Here is a 24,699-nt window from a genome sequence, read left to right as displayed (position 1 = left end):
CTAGCATTATTGTCTATGTATTCACACATGTATTATGTTTCCGGTTAATACAATTCTAGCATGAATAATAAACATTTATCATGATATAAGGAAATAAATAATAACTTTATTATTGCCTCTAGGGCATATTTTCTTCAGTCTCCCACTTGCACTAGAGTCAATAATCTAGATTACACAGTAATGATTCTAACACCCATGGAGTCTTGGTGTTGATCATGTTTTGCTCGTGGAAGAGGCTTAGTCAACGGGTCTCCAACATTCAGATCCGTATGTATCTTGCAAATCTCTATGTCTCCCACCTGGACTAGATCCCGGATGGAATTGAAGTGTCTCTTGATGTGCTTGGTTCTCTTGTGAAATCTGGATTCCTTTGCCAAGGCAATTGCACCAGTATTGTCACAAAAGATTTTCATTGGACCCGATGCACTAGGTATGACACCTAGATCGGATATGAACTCCTTCATCCAGACTCCTTCATTTGCTGCTTCCGAAGCAGCTATGTACTCCGCTTCACATGTAGATCCCGCTACAACGCTTTGTTTAGAACTGCACCAACTGACAGCTCCACCGTTTAATGTAAACATGTATCCGGTTTGCGATTTAGAATCGTCCGGATCAGTGTTAAAGCTTGCATCAACATAACCTTTTACGATGAGCTCTTTGTCACCTCCATATATGAGAAACATATCCTTAGTCCTTTTCAGGTATTTCAGGATGTTCTTGACCGCTGTCCAGTGATCCACTCCTGGATCACTTTGGTACCTCCCTGCTAGACTTATGGCAAGGCACACATCAGGTCTGGTACACAACATTGCATACATGATAGAGCCTATGGCTGAAGCATAGGGAACATCTTTCATTTTCTCTCTATCTTCTGCAGTGGTCGGGCATTGAGTCTTACTCAACTTCACACCTTGTAACACAGGCAAGAACCCATTCTTTGCTTGATCCATTTTGAACTTCTTCAAAACTTTGTCAAGGTATGTGCTTTGTGAAAGTCCAATTAAGCGTCTTGATCTATCTCTATAGATCTTAATGCCTAATATGTAAGCAACTTCACCGAGGTCTTTCATCGAAAAACTCTTATTCAAGTATCCCTTTATGCTATCCAAAGATTCTATATCATTTCCAATTAGTAATATGTCTTCCACATATAATATTAGAAATGCTACAGAGCTCCCACTCACTTTCTTGTAAATACAGGCTTCTCCAAAAGTCTGTATAAACCCAAATGCTTTGATCACACTATCAAAGCGTTTATTCCAACTCCGAGAGGCTTGCACCAGTCCATAAATGGATCGCTGGAGCTTGCACACTTTGTTAGCTCTCTTTGGATCAACAAAACCTTCTGGTTGCATCATATACAACTCTTCTTCCAGAAATCCATTCAGGAATGCAGTTTTGACATCCATCTGCCAAATTTCATAATCATAAAATGCGGCAATTGCTAACATGATTCGGACAGACTTAAGCATCGCTACGGGTGAGAAGGTCTCATCGTAGTCAATCCCTTGAACTTGCCGAAAACCTTTTGCGACAAGTCGAGCTTTGTAGACAGTAATATTACCGTCAGCGTCAGTCTTCTTCTTGAAGATCCATTTATTCTCAATTGCTTGCCAATCATCGGGCAAGTCAACCAAAGTCCATACTTTGTTCTCATACATGGATCCCATCTCAGATTTCATGGCTTCAAGCCATTTTGCAGAATCTGGGCTCACCATCGCTTCTTCATAGTTCGTAGGCTCATCATGATCTAGTAGCATGACTTCCAGAACAGGATTACCGTACCACTCTGGCGCGGATCTTACTCTGGTTGATCTACGAGGTTCAGTAGTATCTTGTTCTGAAGTTTCATGATCATCATCATTAGCTTCCTCACTAACTGGTGTAGGTGTTACAGAAATAGTTTTCTGTGATGCACTACTTTCCAATAAGGGAGCAGGTACAGTTACCTCGTCAAGTTCTACTTTCCTCCCACTCACTTCTTTCGAGAGAAACTCCTTCTCCAGAAAGTTTCCGAATTTAGCAATAAAAGTCTTGCCTTCGGATCTGTGATAGAAGGTGTATCCAATAGTCTCCTTTGGATATCCTATGAAGACACATTTCTCCGATTTGGGTTCGAGCTTATTAGGTTGAAGCTTTTTCACATAAGCATCACAGCCCCAAACTTTCAGAAACGACAACTTTGGTTTCTTGCCAAACCACAGTTCATAGGGCGTCGTCTCAACGGATTTTGATGGTGCCCTATTTCACGTGAATGCGGCCGTCTCTAGAGCGTATCCCCAAAACAATAGCGGTAAATCAGTAAGAGACATCATAGATCGCACCATATCTAGTAAAGTACGATTACGACGTTCAGACACACCATTACGCTGTGGTGTTCCGGGTGGCGTGAGTTGCGAAACTATTCCACAATTTTTCAAATGTACACCAAACTCGTAACTCAAATACTCTCCTCCACGATCAGATCGTAGAAACTTTATTTTCTTGTTACGATGATTTTCAACTTCACTCTGAAATTCTTTGAACTTTTCAAATGTTTCAGACTTATGTTTCATTAAGTAGATATACCCATATCTGCTTAAGTCATCTGTGAAGGTGAGAAAATAACGATATCCGCCACGAGCTTCAATATTCATCGGACCACATACATCTGTATGTATGATTTCCAACAAATCTGTTGCTCTCTCCATAGTACCGGAGAACGGTGTTTTAGTCATCTTGCCCATGAGGCACGGTTCGCAAGTACCAAGTGATTCATAATCAAGTGGTTCCAAAAGTCCATCAGTGTGGAGTTTCTTCATGCGCTTTACACCGATATGACCTAAACGGCAGTGCCACAAATAAGTTGCACTATCATTATCAACTCTGCATCTTTTGGCTTCAACACTATGAATATGTGTGTCACTACTATCGAGATTCAATAAAAATAGACCACTCTTTAAGGGTGCATGACCATAAAAGATATTACTCATATAAATAGAACAACCATTATTCTCAGATTTAAATGAATAACCGTCTCGCATCAAACAAGATCCAGATATAATGTTCATGCTTAACGTTGGCACCAAATAACAATTATTTAGGTCTAATATTAATCCCGAAGGTAGATATAGAGGTAGCGTGCCGACTGCGATCACATCGACTTTGGAACCGTTTCCCACGCGCATCGTCACCTCGTTCTTAGCCAATCTTCGCTTAATCCGTAGTCCCTGTTTCGAGTTGCAAATATTAGCAACAGAACCAGTATCAAATACCCAGGTGCTACTGCGAGCATTAGTAAGGTACACATCAATAACATGTATATCACATATACCTTTGTTCACCTTGCCATCCTTCTTATCCGCCAAATACTTGGGGCAGTTCCGCTTCCAGTGACCAGTCTGCTTGCAGTAGAAGCACTCAGTTTCAGGCTTAGGTCCAGGTTTGGGTTTCTTCTCTTGAGTAGCAACTTGCTTGCTGTTCTTTTTGAAGTTCCCCTTCTTCTTCCCTTTGCCTTTTTTCTTGAAACTAGTGGTCTTGTTGACCATCAACACTTGATGCTCCTTCTTGATTTCTACCTTCGCAGCTTTCAGCATTGCGAAGAGCTCGGGAATAGTCTTATTCATCCCTTGCATATTATAGTTCATCACGAAGCTCTTGTAGCTTGGTGGCAGTGATTGGAGAATTCTGTCAATGACGCAATCATCTGGAAGATTAACTCCCAATTGAATCAAGTGATTATTATACCCAGACATTTTGAGTATATGCTCACTGACAGAACTGTTCTCCTCCATCTTGCAGCTATAGAACTTATTGGAGACTTCATATCTCTCAATCCAGGCATTTGCTTGAAATATTAACTTCAACTCCTGAAACATCTCATATGCTCCATGACGTTCAAAACGTCGTTGAAGTCCCGACTCTAAGCCGTAAAGCATGGCACACTGAACTATCGAGTAGTCATCAGCTTTGCTTTGCCAGACGTTCATAACATCTGGTGTTGCTCCAGCAGCAGGCCTGGCACCCAGCGGTGCTTCCAGGACGTAATTCTTCTGTGCAGCAATGAGGATAATCCTCAAGTTACGAACCTAGTCCGTGTAATTGCTACCATCATCTTTCAACTTTGCTTTCTCAAGGAACGCATTAAAATTCAACGGAACAACAGCACAAGCCATCTATCTACAATCAAGCATAAACAAGCAAGATACTATCAGGTACTAAGTTTCATGATAAATTTAGGTTCAATTAATTTACTTAAAGAACTCCCACTTAGATAGACATCCCTCTAATCCTCTAAGTGATTACGTGATCCAAATCAACTAAACCATGTCCGATCATCACGTGAGATGGAGTAGTTTCATTGGTGAACATCACTATGTTGATCATATCTACTATATGATTCACGCTCAACCTTTCGGTCTCCGTGTTCCGAGGCCATATCTGTATATGCTTGGCTCGTCAAGTATAACCTGAGTATTCCGCGTGTGCAACTGTTTTGCACCCGTTGTATTTGAACATAGAGCCTACCACACCCGATCATCACGTGGTGTCTCAGCACGAAGAACTTTCGCAACGGTGCATACTCAGGGAGAACACTTCTTGATAATTAGCGAGAGATCATCTTATAATGCTACCGTCAATCAAAGCAAGATAAGATGCATAAAAGATAAACATCACATGCAATCAATATAAGTGATATGATATGGCCATCATCATCTTGTGCTTGTGATATCCATCTTCGAACCACCGCCGTGATCACCAACGTCACCGGCGCGACACCTTGATCTCCATCGTAGCATCGTTGTCGTCTCGCCAATCTTATGCTTCCACGACTATCGCTACCGCTTAGTGATAAAGTAAAGCATTACAGCGCGATTGCATTGCATACAATAAAGCGACAACCATATGGCTCCTGCCAGTTTCCGATAACTCGGTTACAAAACATGATCATCTCATACAATAAAATTTAGCATCATGTCTTGACCATATCACATCACAACATGCCCTGCAAAAAAAAGTTAGACGTCCTCTATTTTGTTGTTGCAAGTTTTACGTGGCTGCTACGGGCTTAAGCAAGAACCAATCTTACCTACGCATCAAAACCACAATGATAGTTTGTCAAGTTGGTGCTGTTTTAACCTTCGCAAGGACCGGGCGTAGCCACACTCGGTTCAACTAAAGTTGGAGAAATTGTCACCCGCAAGCCACCTATGTGCAAAGCACGTCGGGAGAACCGGTCTCGCGTAAGCGTACGCGTAATGTCGGTCCGGGCCGCTTCGTCCAACAATACCGCCGAACCAAAGTATGACATGCTGGTAAGCAGTATGACTTATATCGCCCACAACTCACTTGTGTTCTACTCGTGCATATAACATCAACATATAAAACCTAGGCTCGGATGCCACCGTTGGGTTTCGTAGTAATTTCAAAAAATTTCCTACGCACACGCAAGATCATGGTGATGCATAGCAACGAGAGGGGGAGTGTGATCTACGTACCCTTGTAGATCGACAACAGAAGCGTTAGCACAACATGGTTGATGTAGTCGTACGTCTTCATGGCCCGACCGATCAAGCGCCGAAACTACGGCACCTCCGAGTTTTAGCACACGTTCAGCTCGATGATGATCCCCAGACTCCGATCCAGCAAAGTGTCGGGGAAGAGTTCCATCAGCACGACGGCGTGGTGACGATCTTGATGTTCTACTGTCGCAGGGCTTCGCCTAAGCACCGCTACAATATTATCAAGGACTATGGTGGAAGGGGGCACCGCACACGGCTAAGAATATGATCACGTGGATCAACTTGTGTGTCAAGGGGTGCCCCCTGCCCCCGTATATAAAGGATCAAGGGGAGGAGGCCGGCCGGCCCTCTATGGCGCGCCAAGGAGGAGTCCTCCTCCTAGTAGGAGTAGGACTCCTACTAGGAGGGGGAAAGAAGTGGGGAGGGAGAGGGAAAGGGGGGCGCCGCCCCCCTCTCCTAGTCCAATTCGGACCAGGGGGGAGGAGGCGTGCAGCCCACCTCTGGCTGCCCCTCTCTCTCCACTAAGGCCCATATGGCCCATTACTTCTCCGGGGGGGGGGGGTCCGGTAACCCTCCGGCTCTCCGGTTTTCTCTGAAATCACCCGGAACACTTCTGGTGTCCGAATATAGCCGTCCAATATATCAATCTTTATGTCTCGACCATTTCGAGACTCCTCGTCATGTCCGTGATCACATTCGGGACTCCGAACTAACTTCGGTACATCAAAACTCATAAACTCATAATATAACTGTCATCGAAACCTTAAGCGTGCGGACCCTACGGGTTTGAGAACAATGTAGACATGACCGAGACACGTCTCCGGTCAATAACCAATAGCGGAACCTGGATGCTCATATTGGCTCCTACATATTCTACGAAGATCTTTATCGGTCAGACCGCATAACAACATACGCTGTTCCCTTTGTCATCGGTATGTTACTTGCCCGAGATTCGATCGTCGGTATCTGAATACCTAGTTCAATCTCGTTACCGGCAAGTCTCTTTACTCGTTCCGTAATACATCATCTCGCAACTAACTCATTAGTTGCAATGCTTGCAAGGCTTATGTGATGTGCATTACCGAGAGGGCCCAGAGATACCTCTCCGACAATCAGAGTGACAAATCCTAATCTCAAAATACGCCAACCCAACATGTACCTTTGGAGACACCTATAGAGCACCTTTATAATCACCCATTTACATTGTGACGTTTGGTAGCACACAAAGTGTTCCTCGGGCAAACGGGAGTTGCATAATCTCATAGTCATAGGAACATGTATAAGTCATGAAGAAAGCAATAGCAACATACTAAACGATCGGGTGCTAAGCTAATGGAATGGGTCATGTCAATTAGATCATTCACCTAATGATATGATCCCGTTAATCAAATAACAACTCCTTGTTCATGGTTAGGAAACATAACCATCTTTGATTAACGAGCTAGTCAAGTAGAGGCATACTAGTGACACTCTGTTTGTCTATGTATTCACACATGTATTATGTTTCCGGTTAATACAATTCTAGCATGAATAATAAACATTTATTATGATATAAGGAAATAAATAAGTAATTTATTATTGCCTCTAGGGCATATTTCCTTCAAGGCCGAACTTGGTGGCCGCTAGGCGTGGTTGTTAGTGCATGCATGCAGGAGGTAGTTAGAGCATCTCCAGCCGTTGGCCCCCAGGGGGCGCCTAAAATCGCCGCCTGGGGGTGAGCCGGCGCAAAAAATCGACCTGGGGACGAGTTGGTCCCCAGCCGTCCGCCCCCGGGCCGCCCCAGGCGCGTTCAAAAAAGGCAAAAATATAGCAAATTTCGGCAAAGTTCGGTGAAGTTCGGCATGTATTACATAATAGTCGCAGATTTTTATTACATAATATATCTAATTAAAAAAGAAAATGGCTGAGCGCGGAGTAGTCGCCGTCGTCACCACCATCGTCGCCGCTGTCGTCGGGCTTCTCCTCCTTGACGCGGCCGTCCCTGGTGGACCCCTGATCGGCGTCGCCAACGCGGGCTGGTGGCGGCGGCGCGTCGTCGTCGTCGTTGTCCTCGATGACGATGACGCCTCCTTCGTCACTGCGCGAATCGCTGCAGAGCCGTGCACTGGCGCTCCCTCGCCATCTTCAGGGAGTCCGCGCACGCCCATTCCAGGGCCGCGTCGTCGTCGTGCTCGACGTCGCCGCCGTGCTCCGTCTTCACCGTGGGGAGGAGGCCCGGCTCCGTCTTCACCGGTGCGAGCCCCGGCTCCGTCTTGGGCTTGACGAAGCGCGGAGGAGGAGCCGACGAGGAGGCGCGCCAGCCGCCCTCGTTGATGATGATGTCGGCGCTGCGAGTGCGCCGGCCGAGCGGCATCTCCGTCGCGGGCTCGGCCTTGACGCCGAGCAGCGCCGGAGAGCCGTAGGAGTGCGAAGAAGAGCGTGATGAGGAGGAAGAAGAGGAGGCGCCGAACCTCCTGGGCAACCATCGCCCGTCGCGTCGGCGGTGAGCCGTGGCCGTGGCGGCCGCCCTCGCCGGAGGGTACGCCAACGGCGGGTTGTTGTCGCCCTCGAGGTGTGTCAGCACGCCCTCGAGTGTGCGGCCGGGGACGCCCCACCACAGGTGGTGCCCCTCGCTGTTCTTCATGCCGCCGACCACCGCCGCGCCGTTGGTGGACGCCAGCCGCTGCTGCTGACGGCGTTGGAAGTACGCCGCCCAAGCCGCGTGGTTGTCGGCGGCGTACTGGGGGAGGGAGAGCTGGGCGTCGGTGAGGGAGGCGCGCACGACCTCAACCTCGTCGGCGAAGTACGAGGGTTTAGCCACGGCGTCGGGCAGCGGGGGAACGGGCACTCCCCCGTTGCTGAGCTTCCAGCCCGTCGTCCCGGCGCGCATGTCCGGCGGCGCCGGGATGTTCGCCTGGAACAGGAGCCAAGACTCATGTTCGCGGAGCGAGCGGCGGCGGAAGCCGTTGTCCGCCGCCTCATCTCCGGGGAAATGCTCGGCCATCGGGAGAGGGAGGACTCGACGGCGGTGCTCGGGAGAGGGAGGGCTCGGCAGAGGCTCTTGGGAGAGGCAGAGCTCGACGGCTAGGGCTAGGGCTGGTGTGGCCAGAGGCGAGGGAGGCCGTCGGCTTTATAGCCGCGCCCCGCCCGTGTGTACGCGTGCGAGGGAGGGGAGGCGTCGGCACGCCGTCCCATGACGTGCCGCCCGTGAGGAATCAATGGTAAGGCTGACCGGCGGCAGCCTTGCCATTGATTCCCCGCAGGAAACCGAGGCGTTGGGGGAAGACGACGTACGGTGTCGCTGACGCGGCGGGCCCGCGGCTCTTTCGCGCCAAAACCACTCGCCCCGGCGTCCCCGAGCGCCCCCCAGCGCGCCGGGTTCGGCCTGGGTCCGCCGGCGCTAATATCGGCCCAGGCCGGCGAAAATCGGGCTCCTGGGGGCGCGACTGGGCCGATTTTTCAGCGCCGGTGTGAAAAAATCGCCTGGGGAGGCCTTTTTGGGGGGCGCGGCTGGAGATGCTCTTAGCGGGTTTGTTGCGAGCGGCCATGTTGAGCGCGTCGTGCGCATGGCCGAGCGGATCGCTCGCGAGCAGCGAAGTCTACAGGCGTTCGTGCGTACGTGCGCACAGGTAACATGGGAGTTGCGCTACCGTGGGACTACAAAAGGCCCGGCCACGAGTGTGTTTGTATATGGGAGTTGCCGAGCATGTAGCCTGTGAATACAAAGAAAAGATTGGGACGTTCATGCGCTGGGCGGGAAAATTTCTTGTGTCTTGTGTCCATCTTCTTCTTCTACCTCCTTTCGCATCATAGAGCGAGAGAGAGCGAGAGGTAGGCGAGAGCTAGGGCTAGACGGCAACAACATCTCCATCCTACACGTTTTTGGCCTGTGTACTCGTTCGTGGACGAGTTGGTGGCTCGTATGTGGTTTTACCCTATTTTCCATGACGCGTCCAGTTTCGTCTCATGCGCACCCCGTGCATGTCCGTCGTCGTGAGCCGCTCCAGCATATGGCCGAGCTAAGTCCGGCGTTCGCGGAGGGGCGACAAGTGGCAGCATCAGCACCCATCAAAGTGCCGGAAATTGTCGAGCCGGTTCATCGAGCTATAGCCCGAGCCCGGGGTGCGAGCAGAAGCACGAAGACGCCCATGGGTGCGACGTCAGGCGAGGGCCTCGATGGTCGAGGGCATTCGCCGCACGCTCAAGGGCCCAAACCCTAGGCTCTCCTCCCTCCTAGTGTCCTCTCTCTTCCTCCCTCTCCCGTGACCAAAAATCAGTTTGGTTTCATGTTGGTTTCTTCCGTGATCAAAAATCAGTTTGGTTTCATTTTGGTCTCATGCTTGGGAAGTCGACCAAGGAATCCATTTTCTTGGTACAATTCATGACGAGATACAGGGAGCAAAAGAATGACCTGCATGTGGTGTTCATTGACTTGGAGAAGGTCTACAATAAGATACCGTGGAATGTCATATATGATAACAGGGTCGTCTCCAGAAATTTGGGGGCCCGGGGCGAACTGCAAAATGTGGCCCTAAATTTGGAAATTTTCATATAACTAAGATATATGTTCATTTTGTTAATTATATTACTTCAAATGTATGTAATTTGGTATGATATTTATAAATATTTCAAAAACTAATGCTAAAAGAGTAAAGGTGATACAAGTAACTAAACACATTTTCTACCAAAAAGCAAAACAAAAGGAATGATTGAAACAGAGAGCATATCTGCATATGTATGATATTGTTTGCAGGACTGAAGGAGGTGGACCTTTATTTACAGGATCCATAGAAGCAGATACGTTTCCGTTTTCTATACCAAAATTCAAAATTCAGAAGTTTATTATCTGAAGCAAATCGAATCCAACCTGCAGCAAATAGGCCTCGAGCACTCACGTGGGGTTAGTTTAGGTTGGGGAACCAGCCAATTACCATGCACCATTCATCCGTAGATCGCAGGAGCACTGGACGAGAGCGACGACGGGAGGGCAAGCAGTCAGATCAGCGGATGGAATCAGGTCTGGGCGATGGGGAGAGGCGGCTACGAGTGGGATACTAGGAGACGACGATTTAGGCGATCGGGCAACCTGCTTGTTTCGCTGGGCTCCTGGTTGGGCTACCGGGCCTTTTTTCAGATTATAAAGCAGCCTACCCATCACCTACTGATTTGGAGACCCCAAAATATTGGGGGCCCTGGGCGGTCGGCCAATTTGGCCTGCCCCATCGACAGGCATGTATGATAATATTGTGACAAGTGTTCGAAAAGGTGATGATGACATTAATGACTTCCCAATTAAAATAGGACTGCATCAGGGGTGAGCTTTGAGCCCTTAGCTTTTTTACTTTGGTGATGAATGATCTCACAAAGGATATACAAGGAGATATCCCATGGTGTATGCTCTTTACGATGATGCGGTGCTAGTCGATGATAGTCGGACAGGGGTCAATAGGAAGTTAGAGCTATGGAGACAAACCTTGAAATCGAAAGGTTCTAGACTTAGTAGAACTAAAACCGAGTACATGAGGTGCGGTTTTAGTACTACTAGGCACGAGGAGGAGGAGGTTAGCCTTGATGGGCAGATGGTGCCTCACAAGGACACATTTCGATATTTGGGGTCAATGTTGTAGAAGGATGGGGATATCGACGAAGATGTGAACCATTGAATCGAAGCCGGATGGATGAAGTGGACCAAGCTTCTGGCATTCTATGTGACAAGAGAGTGCAACAAAAGCTAGAAGGCAAGTTCTATAGGACGGCGGTTCGACTCACAATGTTGTATGGCGCTGAGTGTTAGCTGACTAAAAGGAGACATGTTCAACAGTTAGGTGTGACGGAGATGCGCATGTTGAGATGAATGTCTAGTCACACAAGGAAGGACCAAGTCCGGAATGATGGTATAAGAAATAGAGTTGGGTAGCACCAGTTAAAGAGAAGCTTGTCCAACATCGTCTGAGATGATTTGGGCATATTCAATGTAGGCCTCCAGAAGCGTCGGTGCATAGAGAAACGGCTAAAGTGTGCTGATAATGTCAAGAGAGATCAGGGTAGATCGAACTTGACATGAGAGGAGTCCGTAAAGAAGGATCTGAAGGACTGAAGTATCACCAGAGAACTAGTCATGGGCAGGGGTGTATGAAAACTTGCTATCCATGTGCCAGAATCACGAGTTGGTTGCGAGATCTTATGAGTTTCACCTCTAGTCTACCCCAACTTGTCGCTACTCCTATAAAAGACTCAGTCGGTGATGATAGTGTGTCTGTCATCCGTCATTTCTGACCATTGGATCTGCGTCTAACGACTATGATGTAAGTTGCGACCTTTTTGCAACAATATCCCACTTACCAAAAAAGGCTTTTGCACCCCTTTATTTAAAGACATTATAACTAAGCAGTTTTCCTGCCATCTCAGGGCATTAGCAAGGTCAGCCGTTGGATTAGCGCTATGTTAGCCGCGAACTGGGCCTAATGTCGCAAGGGCAGCTACTCTCGTAGCTATTTTGGAGCCCAGGGGTTAATCGGGCCAGTTTTCTACTCGGCCCAAGGCAGCGAAGCCCGCTTCAGCGAAGACAATAAAACAGCGAACCAGCACGTCCCTTCGCTCCTCACGACACCCCCTCCTCTCCCCGCCGCCGCCCACGATGGCATCTCCTCGCCTCCCTCAACTTCGGGCGTTCTTCTTCCATCCAGTCTAAGTCGAGCCTCGCGAGGGATTCCGACGTCGGTGGGGATCAATCCGAGGCGATGCTTGCCAGTGATCCGGCGCAGGAGGGGATCAACCCGAGGCGACGCGTGCGAGGATGCGATGTTCAACAGGATCCCGCCGGTAGCAGATGTGCGACGTCTCATCTTCCCCGTCACCGTTGCTCCTAGCTGCAGCCACTCGTGCACGTCACCGCCAGGTTTAGTTCAATCGCTTCTGTATATGAGACACTGTCTGATGCTTAGATTCAGTGCGCCACTAGCCTCAAGGGAGATTTGGAGGAGGCCGAGGCTTGGAACACCGAAGACATGTGCTTGCGTCAGCTTGATGCCACTCCGCCACTGCAGGTTATTCGCATAGATTCAGCCGCTCTCCTATCATTTTGTTCATCAAAAATGATTGTCGGATATCACTTGCAGTTCTATATAATATGACAATTCTGGTATTCATTGCTCCCAGTTGCTTGAGACAAATAATTAGATTAGTACATTTGGTGGAGTTGTACGATGTGAAAGAACAATGTTTGTTTCTATCAGTTAGAAGCTGAAGAATACATCTAAACTCAATGATTTCAAGAATACAAATTAGTGATAGAGATGTACGGATTGATGATTCCATTAGATTCCAAGAACATTTCAGTGGCTCCTTTTTTTACTATGTATATGTAGTTGGCCGTACAAACAATTCTTTGTGTCTTGCAAATGTAGTGTGAGATTCCAATATAAATATCCATTTACTGTGTCCTTTCCGGCACACAATAGTGTAGTTTAAGAAAGAGGATAAATGTTCCAAAAGAGCTGGTAACTTTCTCAATTATGTAGATTATTAGGAGATATGAAGGAAGTTTGAGTGGATGAGTTATATCCTATCCAAGATACCTGGTGTACAATTATCCTGCAATTATCCGTCGCTGGCGAGTGGCGCACACCAGTCGCCATTAAAGTCCTGTTGTGATGGTTATATACGTCCTTGATTTCCGGCAATTGTCCGATGCTCAAGGTGACCCTCTACCTCTGCAGGCGGATTACCATGGTCGGCTGGATTGACCTCCCCCAGATTCACCTGCATCACGCATCTCGGCTTGATCGACTGGATACCATAAAGCGCTGGATTCCTTCGGGTGCCTTGCCGCAGCTGAATCTCCTCGAGCACGTTGTCTCCCTCCCGCACTGGATCCCCTCGGATATTTGAATATCATTCCGGTCTTAAATTATGTTCCTGGAGAGAAATACAGGAAACTGAGCTACTGCTACGCTGCCTGATCTTCTTTGTCCCCAACGGATCTCCTCTCACATGATCTTGCGACGGTCGACGTGCAGGTATTGACTTCTGTTTCTACATTTTAGATAGATCAGTAGGCTAAATTTTCAAAATGGAGATGACTAAGCATGCTTTCTCTGTCTTGTGCAGAATTGAGAGGACTTGAATGTGGTAAGGACCTTTGCTACATCGGCTAACACAGCAGCAAGGATTCGCTTACTCATTATTATCCATTGCTCCAGCCCTATATAACCTTGCAGGTTAGGTTATATCGATGAATATTATTAAAAAAAACTCCATACATTACAACAATGTGATTTATTTCTGGTTCCATAACATCTATTTGTGGTCTGCACTCTGGAATATGCTTGCAACAATCGAGTAAAAGGAATACTTACTGAAATGGCCAGCATTTCCGTCAACTGTGGTATTTGATCTTTACTACCACCAGTGTTTCTCAGGTGTATTTTTTAATATTTTTCTCTTTCCCCCATTTACAAAAAAAATATATCTCTCTATCAAAAAAAACTTCAAAATAGATGAGCGCAGCAACGCGCACCAACAATGATCTAGTATATAAAGCAAAACACCAAGCCACAAGGTCTAACAAGAGTTCACACTGACGCGCACACACAGCCGCACTCAAGGTAGCACAATATATACTCCTATAAAAGACTCGGTTGGTGATGATGGTGTGTCTGTCATCCGTTATTTTTGACCATTAGATCTGCATCTAACGATTGTGATGTAAGTTATGGCCTTTTTACAACAATATTCCACTTATCTGCTTCAATTTATAGAAAACCCCTTAGTATCTTGAAACCAAACCACATTCCTCCTTTGCTTCATCAAAACAGTCCAAGGAATATAATTTGAGTGAAACATAAGATATTATTAGTCATATATGTATATCAAAACTAGACTTTTTTCTTTGAAATTTGTGAATATGTAGTACTACTTCAGATCCGTTGCAACGCACGGACATATTGCTAGTTTGGGACTAGACTTTGTTGTTGATGTGTTTGTGTTGCTGCACATGAATTTGTTGTATGGTTGTTTTACTTTTTTATAAAAAAGATGAAAGCCTGTTTCGACAGAGAGTAAGTGTGTACCAGGATCGCGACGCCATCACCTCCATCATTGCCGACCTTCGCTCGATGGCTCTCCGCTTGGCGCCGCCGCTCCCTCCGCCACCTCTAGAGCCGGATTAGATCCTTTGTTGCTGCTTCGGATGCTGCGGTTGACCCGCCTCCTTTGTTTATTTCCAGGACTTGTTGAGTTGTCCTCTCAGCAGAACCGTTTGAACTTTGTGTTGTGGTACTCTGTGTGTGTACCTTGTTGTACTTTGTGGCTCTGGTGGTTTGCTTTATCTATAAAGCGGGGCGAAAATCTTTTTCGATAAGTGCGTACCAATTTTAAAAAGAAAATGGAAACGTGAAGAAAACGTAAATTGCTTAAAAAGAGAGACCTATGCCGTAGGGCATGAGCATGACTTGACCTGGCGTGCTACTGCTGCAGTGGGAATCTCACACTATTCACTCACGCACGCGGCAGCGAAGGAATCCAAAGGGGTTCAGGCACAACCATGCCCATCATATTAAAGCAGATTCTGTAGTTTTACGTGTCATTCTCTTCACACGTGGCTACGAGATCAGACTGAACAAGACACCGTAGTAGAAGAATACATCAGGTTTTTTCCTTCTTCTAAAATGCTGCTGCTGCTCACAGCATTGGATCAGGCTTCTATTTTCTGCGACATGTGGTGACGAGATCAGACTGCAGAAGAATACATCAGTTACTTGTAGCATACAAGACAATGGGGGTGGGTGGTTGCACTCACAGCGTCAGGTGCTGCTGCTCCACTAGACACAAACCACTCTCTGGCTTGCGCTGCTAGACTGCCACATTCCAGCATTTACTTGTGGTGACTGCCTTTAGTGGGATCTGGGAAGGATGGATGCATCAGCTGCAGCGAGAAATCAGTTCAGAGTTTAGCTGATAGCCAAGAACGCTGGTGTTCAAGCAGTTCAACGGCTGTGCTGCAGAGAAGAAGGCCAGGTAGGGCAGGTGACATGATGTTGTGCTTCCTTTCCTATCTTCTTCTATGATCCACAGCCGTGTCTCTTTCATGGACTCATATCTTGCTCTTATCTTTTTCAGCCGGACAATCTCTCATTTCCAGGGCATGCATCTTCACGAGCAGGAGAACATTAGGAACAGTTGAAGGTAGTGCCTGAAGAACACATAACTCAAATTCTCTAGACTAGATGGTTGATGCAACTGACATACGGGGGACAACGAGTAGGAGAAATGGAAGTTTGGGCTTTAGAAGGATTTGGTGTTGCTCATATTTTACAAGAGATACTTACTTATAAATCTGACCATCTTATAGCTCGCCAAGAAATACTTGATGCTACAATCTGGGGAAAAAGAATACCTAATCATGAGGATCCTCCAGAATCTTTTCGAGTGCTCGTTCGAGAACTACGATCTTTGGCTCTAGAACTGAATCATTTCCTTGTATCCTGCTAGCCAAATATTTCACTTGATCAGAGCTTTGGGTTGCTTCTTCTTCTTAGTTTCCTTTTCCCCCTTGGGTTAGAGAGTTTAGATGTGTGGCCCTTCTCTACTTTGCTATTTCGTCCGTACAGTCTTGTCTCTTCTTTGCGCTCTTGTAGATAATAAGCCTAAGGGTTATTACAGATCTTTGGTCGATGGACCTGAATAGCATGTGATTCCATGCGGCCCAGATCTTTCACAGAGAGGTTAGTAGAACCAAAGGCCACATATTGGCCTGCATGTCGTGTGGCAGTGTTGTGCCCCATAGCTCATCGACGTCCTCGGATATAGGTGAAATACCCAAGCGTTGCCAAACTCTATCAGCTAGAGGGCATGAAATGAAAGAGATGCGATGTGTCTTCACATTGCTCATGGCACCGAGGGCACACATTGTTGGTGATGATGTGCTTGTGCGCGAGGTTGGCGTGGGTGTTGAGCCTGTTTCTGAAAAGTAGCCAGGCAGAGACTTTAAGTTTTCTGGGCACCTGTGCCCTCCAAATGATTGGAGTGTTCCTGTCGAGCTCAGGTTGTCTTCTATACTTCTATACTATTATTAAAAGAGCAAACATGACTTCTCTCAAAGCCACACAACAAATTGTACATAGAATAACCTGTACCGTCAGATCAGATCAACCTAAGCACATCCTACTGCCTATATTACACGAACGGTCTGTCGCCTAGATGAACGTCTGAGATGAAATGTTCTACCGAGCAGACGCGTGGTCTGCGATTCTTCTAGCGCTCCGCGTTCCCGATCCCGGCGGCCCCGCCCACAGCCCAGTGATTTTTGGGCACGATTCCCCTTTTATCTCTCCCTAGATCGAGAAATACGGATCCGCAGCAACGTTGCCGCCGGCCCTCCCTTCCCTTCCTCTTCGATGCACTTCCTAATCCACCCCGAGATAGACGCTGCGGAGGTTGGCCTGGCGCGGGGCTGGTGAGCGTCGAGGGGTCGCAGCAGTAGAGGGGGAGGTCGGACATGGCGGGGAGTAGGCGGCCAGGCGCGCGGCAATGAAGGTGTTCCGCTCGGCGATCTCTTCCGATGGAGCGGGAGGTGGTTGGAGGAGGAGGAGGGGGCGGGCGCCCCTGCAATTCACGAGGCCGAGGAGAGCAGCGGTTGGCCCCACAGCGAGGCCAGCGAGAGGTTGAGTCGCTCGAGCGCCGGGAACCAGAAGATCGGCGGGAGCAGCGAAGTCGGGCGTCGTCGGGTCCCTGCGCAGCGCCATCACGCCCTGCGTCACCCGCTCCGCTGCCAGTAGCCTGCCGCACTCCATCGAGGCCCGGTGCCACGACCGAGGGTCGCCCAGGAAGCCCACGAGTGGACAACCAGGAGGCGACGTGACGGCGAAGGCGGCAAGAACGGCGTCGCAGGTGAGTTCCACCACTCCTGGAACCTTCTTTCTCCATGTTCAGTTGAACATCTTATCTCTGCATGTCCTAAGTTGCTACTCCATGACTATTTGTGTGTATACAGCTGTTATATCCTACGCTACTCTCACAATTTTGATCCCAAGTTATGTGCTTTGTCTGTATAACTGTACCTTATTTTGCAGTGGCTGCCGGGGCAGCAGCTTCACACTACCACACCGCCCTAGGCTTCAAAATCTGGTAATGCAACACCCCCTCCGCCTCCTTAGTTCGGAAATTGGTTGGTGGTGTACAGTGGAGACTAAAAATTCAGTGGAGGCTTCTTTCCACAATTATGTTCATCTCAGCCATAAGATAGAGAGAGATCAATAGATAACATATCTTTCAGTAAAAAGTAAATTGCAGCCTTTGTTGAACCGTAGGTTTGCAAGTTTCTAGGATCGAGACTTACAAACGTGTAAATGCAATTAATTAGACTGGCCTACTCCTCTACAACATTGCTGAGATTCAACATTCAGGAGAGTATCACATATGGAAAATCCTCTACAACTGACCAGACTGTTCGAATTGTTTTTGATGGTCTTTATTTGAATTTTGTAAGTGAATAAGCAGGAAAGCTTCGAGAGAACTCAGTGCATCATTTCTTATGCAACTGCTACTGCAATCGATTCCTTTCCAAGCGCTGGTAATATCTTTCTACAGAGCTTTTTCCTTTGTATGCAAATGTGAAAGAAAAAATATATCCTGGCTATGGTATGTGGATTATTATTCTCCTTAAACAACTGGCACAACTACTTTCTGTCGGTGAAGGTGTTTCAGATAGTAGAGCCACAAAAACACTCTAAATCTAGGAATGCAGTGAGTATGTGATGTTTTTTTTCTTGATGTGCAGGGTGGTACCATTGGATAGTTGTTCGTCAGGACAATTTTGTTTGAAGTTCAAGCTGGTATCAAATATTTGCTCTGGTGTTCGTAAGCCATAGATGTACAAATGATGTTATTTCTTGAAGTCAATTTGAAATTTATGTCCATTATGATTAACAAATAAACTACTCATCATGATCTTATTTGTATATTTTGAAATTGTTTCCTGGTTGATGTATTAGGAAAGCATGGTTAGTCCAAATTTAAATAGTATACTGCAGTTCAGTTGAACATAGTAAGTATGGTTTATAAGAAATGATCAAAATTATCTGCTGTGAAGAACACGTTAAGCTTCTGTTTTCAATCTCCCTGTACTTCCATGGTTCCATATCTTCTCTTATAGGTTTGTTATCTTGTCTGCTTGTAGAACTGTACAACAAGTTAGTTTGTTATTCAAGCAAAATCCATTTATTATACAAAGTGTGCATGGATTGCTTGATTACTGGGATTGTAGACCACTAGGTAGTTCCAAATTCATTTATTTTGTAGAATTCCGCAGTCAAAAAATTATGGTAGCCCACTAGAATTGTATAAGGTTTGCTTATTTAGCGCAGACTTTGCAATTTGTGGCCAATGGCAATTCCATATTATTTAGGCAGTTGTGAATTCTATGAAATATGGATGAAAAGTTTCATTGCAGATCATGTATTTTTCTTTCAGCATTTCAGTGTTTTGACATATTTCAGTGCAAAATAAACTAACATCTACATGTCAAAGAGCATCTTGATGCATATAAAGAATGAGTGGCGCATCAATGACTTGAGTTTTATGGGTTTATATTGTCTCACGGAGTCCCCTTCCCTCGAAACTGGGCAAATAGGTAGGTGTGTTTACAAGATTCTTTTGGTTTCCTGAGTTCATATACGTTGATACTCGGTAGACTACTGTGATTGCTGAGCTCCCGACGAAAGAAAACTCGCCAAACTTTGAACATGGCATGCGAGATGATTCCAGTGGTGTCTGTTTGTGTGTAACTGACAGGAACATTCGTCGCTTCATGTAAAAAAGATCCTATATGCCGCAATAGGTGCAAGCAAGCGTTTTCCTGTATGACAGGAACATTTATCGTGCCAATACATTTTTTATTCAAATAATTGTCTCTTAACTATGATGAATGAGGAATTATCAAGTGTTTTATACGTGCGTTGCACGTGCAAATGCACTACAGAAAAAACATTTATGCTGATATGTACTCGGGGTAGGGTTCGGCGAGTGTAAAACTCGGTGAAGTGCACTTGGCATACACCTGGCATGGGGTTTGTGAAAATACTACTACTTAAGTAAAGCACCAACAGAAGTGGGTGTATTGATGTGTCGTATCTATGTGCTTGTGGAATGGTCGGCACTACAAGTTTATTTTACCTGACTTGATGAAATTTACACACAATGATATCATGTGTTGGTTCTATTACTTCACCATCTGCATCATCCTAATTGCTAAGTGTAACATTTCAGAAAAGTTGGAACCGCCATTCTCTGTACAATCCAATTGTTTTAAATAATTTTATCACGTGTTGTATTCTAATTATTTTATTCAGAGGTTGTATGTGCTGAGAAGTTGTCAGTTGTGTGGTCAGTGATCTAGATTTAATTTACTCCCTCCGATCCAAATTAATTGATGCTGACTTAGTACAATTTTGGACTAAAGTGCTACTAAGTCTTTGTCAATTAATTTGGATCGGAGGGAGTAGCACACTTGACATAGTAATGAGAATATTTTAGCAATGGATAACGTTATCTGAACTTTTGTTTTACTTGCATCTTGGTTAGGGTCACTGTCACCAGTGAGCATTTGGTAACTGGGCAAAGGATTACCCACATGTGGTTGGAAGTGAGCGCTTGGCTAAAACTGAAGTAGATGAAGAGAGATCAAAGGAGGCAAAGTTCATCAAAAAGTCACTGTCTGCACTGGGTGATGTTATTGCTTCCCTTGGCTCCAAAATGCCCACGTCCCATATAGGTTGCACATTAGCATTTTCAGAAATCAACATATGTTCAAGTAAGTGCTCTTCACAAATGGTGCATGATGTTCTACTATTTATATTTCAGGGAATTTTTTCTGGACAAAGGAAAGGACAAGCTATATATTTGTGAACTTGAAGCAAGTTCCTATTTTTATAGCTATGTGAAAGAAAAACATTTATTTTATGGGAAAGGCAGTCAACAGTCTGCTTCTTCTAAACAATGTGCATGTTTTTTCACCCTTTTTTGTTTGTTTGTAATACCACTGATTGCATGCAGCAGTTTGTTAGTACTATTCCTTTCTCCGGGTGAATTATTGTATTTTTCTTCAAATGCATGTTCCAGTATAGTATTTCTTTGTATTCCAAATGCACGGTTTTATTCAAATAATTAGTTTCAATGTGCCGCCATCACAGGTCATCAGAATCATTCATAACCTGCAGATTTTTAGATTTGAGTTGTAATCAAGTTGGAAAGCTGTTAGCTTGCACAACCTCATTGGTTGATCATTGTAGATACAAGAGCATTATACATGACACTGTCTTGTTTGTATCTTACAGCGAATAAGAGGAGGCAGAGGCACAACCAACTAAGTATCATCCCAGGTGAAAGGTGCAAAGCTTTCATCGCATGGATGTCCAGATGGTGGTTATCCCATGGCATATGGTAGTTTTTTTTATAGAAGATTAAAAATGTAGCAATGCTAGATATATGTGACTAGACTTTCTGTGTAAGCTCGTGTCTTGTACTGAATTTTTGAAAAATGCCAATTGATCAAGACTTGAGTTGTGGTCAGATTTAAGAGGGGTTTTGTTTCTTTTGCTCAATATGTGCCTCAGGTTATAACGTGTGTTGCACATGCACGCTTACTAGTAACCAGAAATGACACGCATTTTTATGTGTGTTCAAGAAAGAAAGAAAGAAAGAAAGGAGTTTGAATCCAGGATCATAGAAAAGAACTGATTTCAAACTATATTTTACAAATAGCTTGGTGCGCCTGCACTATGCTATCCGTCCACATGCAACACCAATTACAGACTGGCTGCCTATTCTGCGCCAAAGCTTTGTGCTAAAGTGGCGAATAGGCATCCTAGTTCGTTTGCTACCCTCTTGTACGTATATTCATTTGCAGCCGATCATACCAGTTCAAGGAACCTGGAATATTGAACTGCTACTGCCGCTGTCCCATACGACACAACAGCAGATCGCTTAATTGCTCAACTCCCTACACCACACCGTACTCGATGACAGTGATCCAGACGAACGAAGTATGATATGTGGTAACCAAGGACCGAACACATCCTTCTATGCCTTATTCGCTGATCATGGCAAAATGATGGCAAACCACAGCCTGGACTTAGCTGCAACCAATACCGCATCATCACAGGATCTTCCTTTCGCTTGCCTATCGAGGAAGACTCAACACAAAAGCCAATATGAGAGCAAAATCCTGAACAAATGACAGCTGGCTGTGACAAGTGCCCGGCGCTAGAATCGATACATCACATTGCTCTTCATTTGCAAGAATTATTATCTACTTGGTTGAACAGGTGAAGGAAATAAAACTCTTCCAAAGCCTCGCCAGTATGTTTTGCTGCATGCGCCCCTGGCAAGCTCACAACAACAGGGTCTTCAACGACAGAGCAACTCTGCACCGCAACCTGCTACATACGATTGCACTTGTCATGGTGGTAGAAGACAACGACCGCAGAAGGAGACGCTGGACGCGGCGTGCCGGGAGGTGAGGCGATGGAGCAGCCCTAGCTCTGCCACATGCCGAATCGGAGTATTCAGGACATTGATGACAAGTGCAAAGAGCATCAGCAATAGGAGGTCACCCTGGCGGAGTCCACAAGCATGCGAGACAGGGTAGCCTGGGACGCCATTGACGAGCACATGGGTGGAGGCCACAGCAAATAGAACAGTGATCCACTCGCGCCGGCTTGACCCAAAATCCAGGTGATGAAGTGTCTCAAGAAGGAACGGCTAAGAGACCGAGTCGAAGGCCCTGGCAATGGCAAGCTTGACCATACAAGGGACATTGAGGTTGCGAAGTAGCCCTGCAGTTTGCTGCGCCAACAAGTTGTCATGAATGCCGGGGATAAAAGCACCTTGGTTTACCGAAACCATGAGACCAAGGTGCGGGGCAAGCCGGAGGAAGAGGGCTTTGAAAAAAAGCTTCGCGAGCAGGTGGATGAGGCTAATGGGCCAGAAGTCGAAGAGGGATTCGGCATCGGCACGCTTGGGGAGGAGGGTGATGTACGCCTCGTTGAGGCCTCCTTTGGTTCATTGGGTAGGAAAATCGTAGGAATAGGAAAGTCATAGGAAATGAGATGACATGTATCTCAAATCCTATGAGTAGGAATAGGAAAGAAGATGCCCTTTGATTCACATCATAGGATTTTTTTTCATTGAGTCTAGGCTAATATTTATTTTCCTATGAAATGTGGAGGATAAGAAGAATTCCTCCATAGGAATAGAATTCCATTCCTACAAACCAAAGGGCTCTAAAGAAATTTTTCTATAGAAATCCTATCCTATGAAATTCCTACAAGATTTCTCTAAACCAAAAGAGGCCTCTGAGTTTTTGCAAGGCTCGCAAATTGAGGGAGTAGAATTTGCCAAACATGTCACTAATGTCGTCCTTACAATGTCCCAGTAGCTCCGGAGGAACTTGGAGGTGAAGCCATCAGGCCTCGGCGCCTTGCCGGTAGGAGCTTCTCCATGTCTTCGGTATCATCCCTGGGATGCGCACTAACATCGCCAAGTGCTCGGCTATCTCGACCCGCTGACAGAGGAGCATGTCGACGTCATCCGCAGCGACCTCGCCTGCCCCATCTCAGCCTTCCCAGTGCAATACCTCGGCCTCCCCCTCACAGTCTGCAAGCTCCCTTCCTCGGCGCTGCTCCCCCTAGTGGTGAAGCTGGAGAATAAGCTTTCCACGTGGCGTGCCTTGATGCTCTACCTTGAAGACCAGCTTTCTCTCATCCGCCATGTGCTCTGCGCCATGCCCACTCACTTTCTCATCGCCATTGACTTCAATAAGTCGATTTTGGCGCGAGTTAATCGGGTGATCCGAGGCTTCCTTTGGGCTGGGCGTATGGATGCTCGTGGAGGACAATGTAAGGTGAGCAAACCGCGCGGTTGCCGCCCTCTCCTGCTTGGTGTGCTCGGTGTCTGGGACCTCCACCGCTCCGGCCTTGCCCTACACGCCAGATGGATCTGGCTGCAGCGCACCGACAGCTCTCGCCCCTCGAGCCATCTTCCCCTGCCGCATGATCCCAAGATGCTGACGGTTGTGCGCACTTCTACTTGGAAGCTTGGCAATGGCATGTCCTGCCGATTCTGGACCGACCATTGGATGGATGGTCGCTGCATCGCTGAGATTGCGCCGCTCGTCTACGCATTGGCGACGCCGCAAGTAGCGGACTGTTTGCGAGGGGCTGCACCTGCACACCTGGGTCTGCGACATTCAGGGCGCTCTCGGCCCTGGGGCCTTGGTACAGTATGTTAACCTCTCGCGTCTTCTAGGGCAGACACCCCTCTCCCTAACTCCGGACCGGCTGGTTTGGCGCTGGACGGACTCCGGCAACTCCTCGGCTGCCTCCTGCTATCCTGCCTTGTTCCAAGGCTCCATTGAAGATCCCAATTGGCGCCTCACCTAAAAGACCTAGGCCCACATCCGCATTAATGTCTTCATGTGGCTCGCCCTGCAGGCGATCCTGCTGAACTACCGGCCGTATCGCCAGACGTGGCCTTCCTCACGCGTCCCTCTTTCTCCTCAGCGACCAGGAGCCTGAGAGCATGCAGCACCTCCTCGCTGGCTGCTCCTTCTCCCATCAGATGTGGCACAAGGTGCTCTCCAAGTGCCGGTCCACCTCCGTGCCGCCACTCCCAGATACCCGGTTCCAGACATGGTGGCTCAGCACCTGTTCTGCCGCGTCCCCAGCCTCTTGTAAAGGGCTCTCGTCGCTGCTACTTCTGGCCGCTTGGCTCCTCTGGAAACAACGCAACAACTGCGTCTTTGGTGGCATAGTGCCGTCCATGCATCGACTGCTCAACCTCATCCGGTAAGAGGCTCACCTATGGTCTGGGGCTGGCGCTACTGGCTTGGCCAACATCATTCCTGAGTAGTACACGTGGTAGTCTCCCTTTTTTGTTGCAACCCCCTGTTTCTCCATTCCCTTCCCCGCGCATGATTCCTTCTTGGATCCTCGCTTGGGCACCCTGTAATTCTCTACCTTCTATATCAATGAAAGATATGCACTTTTCGTATTTGTGAAGAAAAAGATTTGATTGCAGAAGAGCTCCACACCTGGGCGCCACGTACCCATCAGGATGATGCAGCTATTTTTGAATTGGGAATCAAAGTTCACGTAGCTCTAGTACTAGTTTCTTTCACAAGCCTTGAGCCTGTTTGTATTAACAATGTAAAAACAGCTGC

The 24,699-nt window shown here is 46.9% G+C and overlaps 1 long non-coding RNA gene across 4 annotated transcripts; it reads left to right on the top strand.

Moving 5' to 3' along the window:
• Nucleotides 1-15,169: 15,169 nt before the first annotated feature.
• LOC119268104 lies at nucleotides 15,170-21,050 on the top strand. 4 transcript variants are annotated; one of them, XR_005132920.1, is made up of 4 exons: nucleotides 15,170-15,500; nucleotides 15,603-17,372; nucleotides 17,555-19,113; nucleotides 20,064-21,050. It is a non-coding gene; the product is annotated as an uncharacterized LOC119268104 (long non-coding RNA). The 4 variants fall into 4 exon arrangements; XR_005132918.1 differs by having other exon boundaries at nucleotides 17,555-20,253; nucleotides 20,343-21,050; XR_005132916.1 differs by having other exon boundaries at nucleotides 17,555-20,292; nucleotides 20,816-21,050.
• Nucleotides 21,051-24,699: the final 3,649 nt, after the last annotated feature.

Source organism: Triticum dicoccoides, chromosome 1A (assembly GCF_002162155.2).
Source record: "Triticum dicoccoides isolate Atlit2015 ecotype Zavitan chromosome 1A, WEW_v2.0, whole genome shotgun sequence".
In the NCBI taxonomy this organism is placed as follows: Eukaryota; Viridiplantae; Streptophyta; class Magnoliopsida; order Poales; family Poaceae; genus Triticum; species Triticum dicoccoides.
This window is presented reverse-complemented; position numbering and strand designations above follow the sequence as displayed.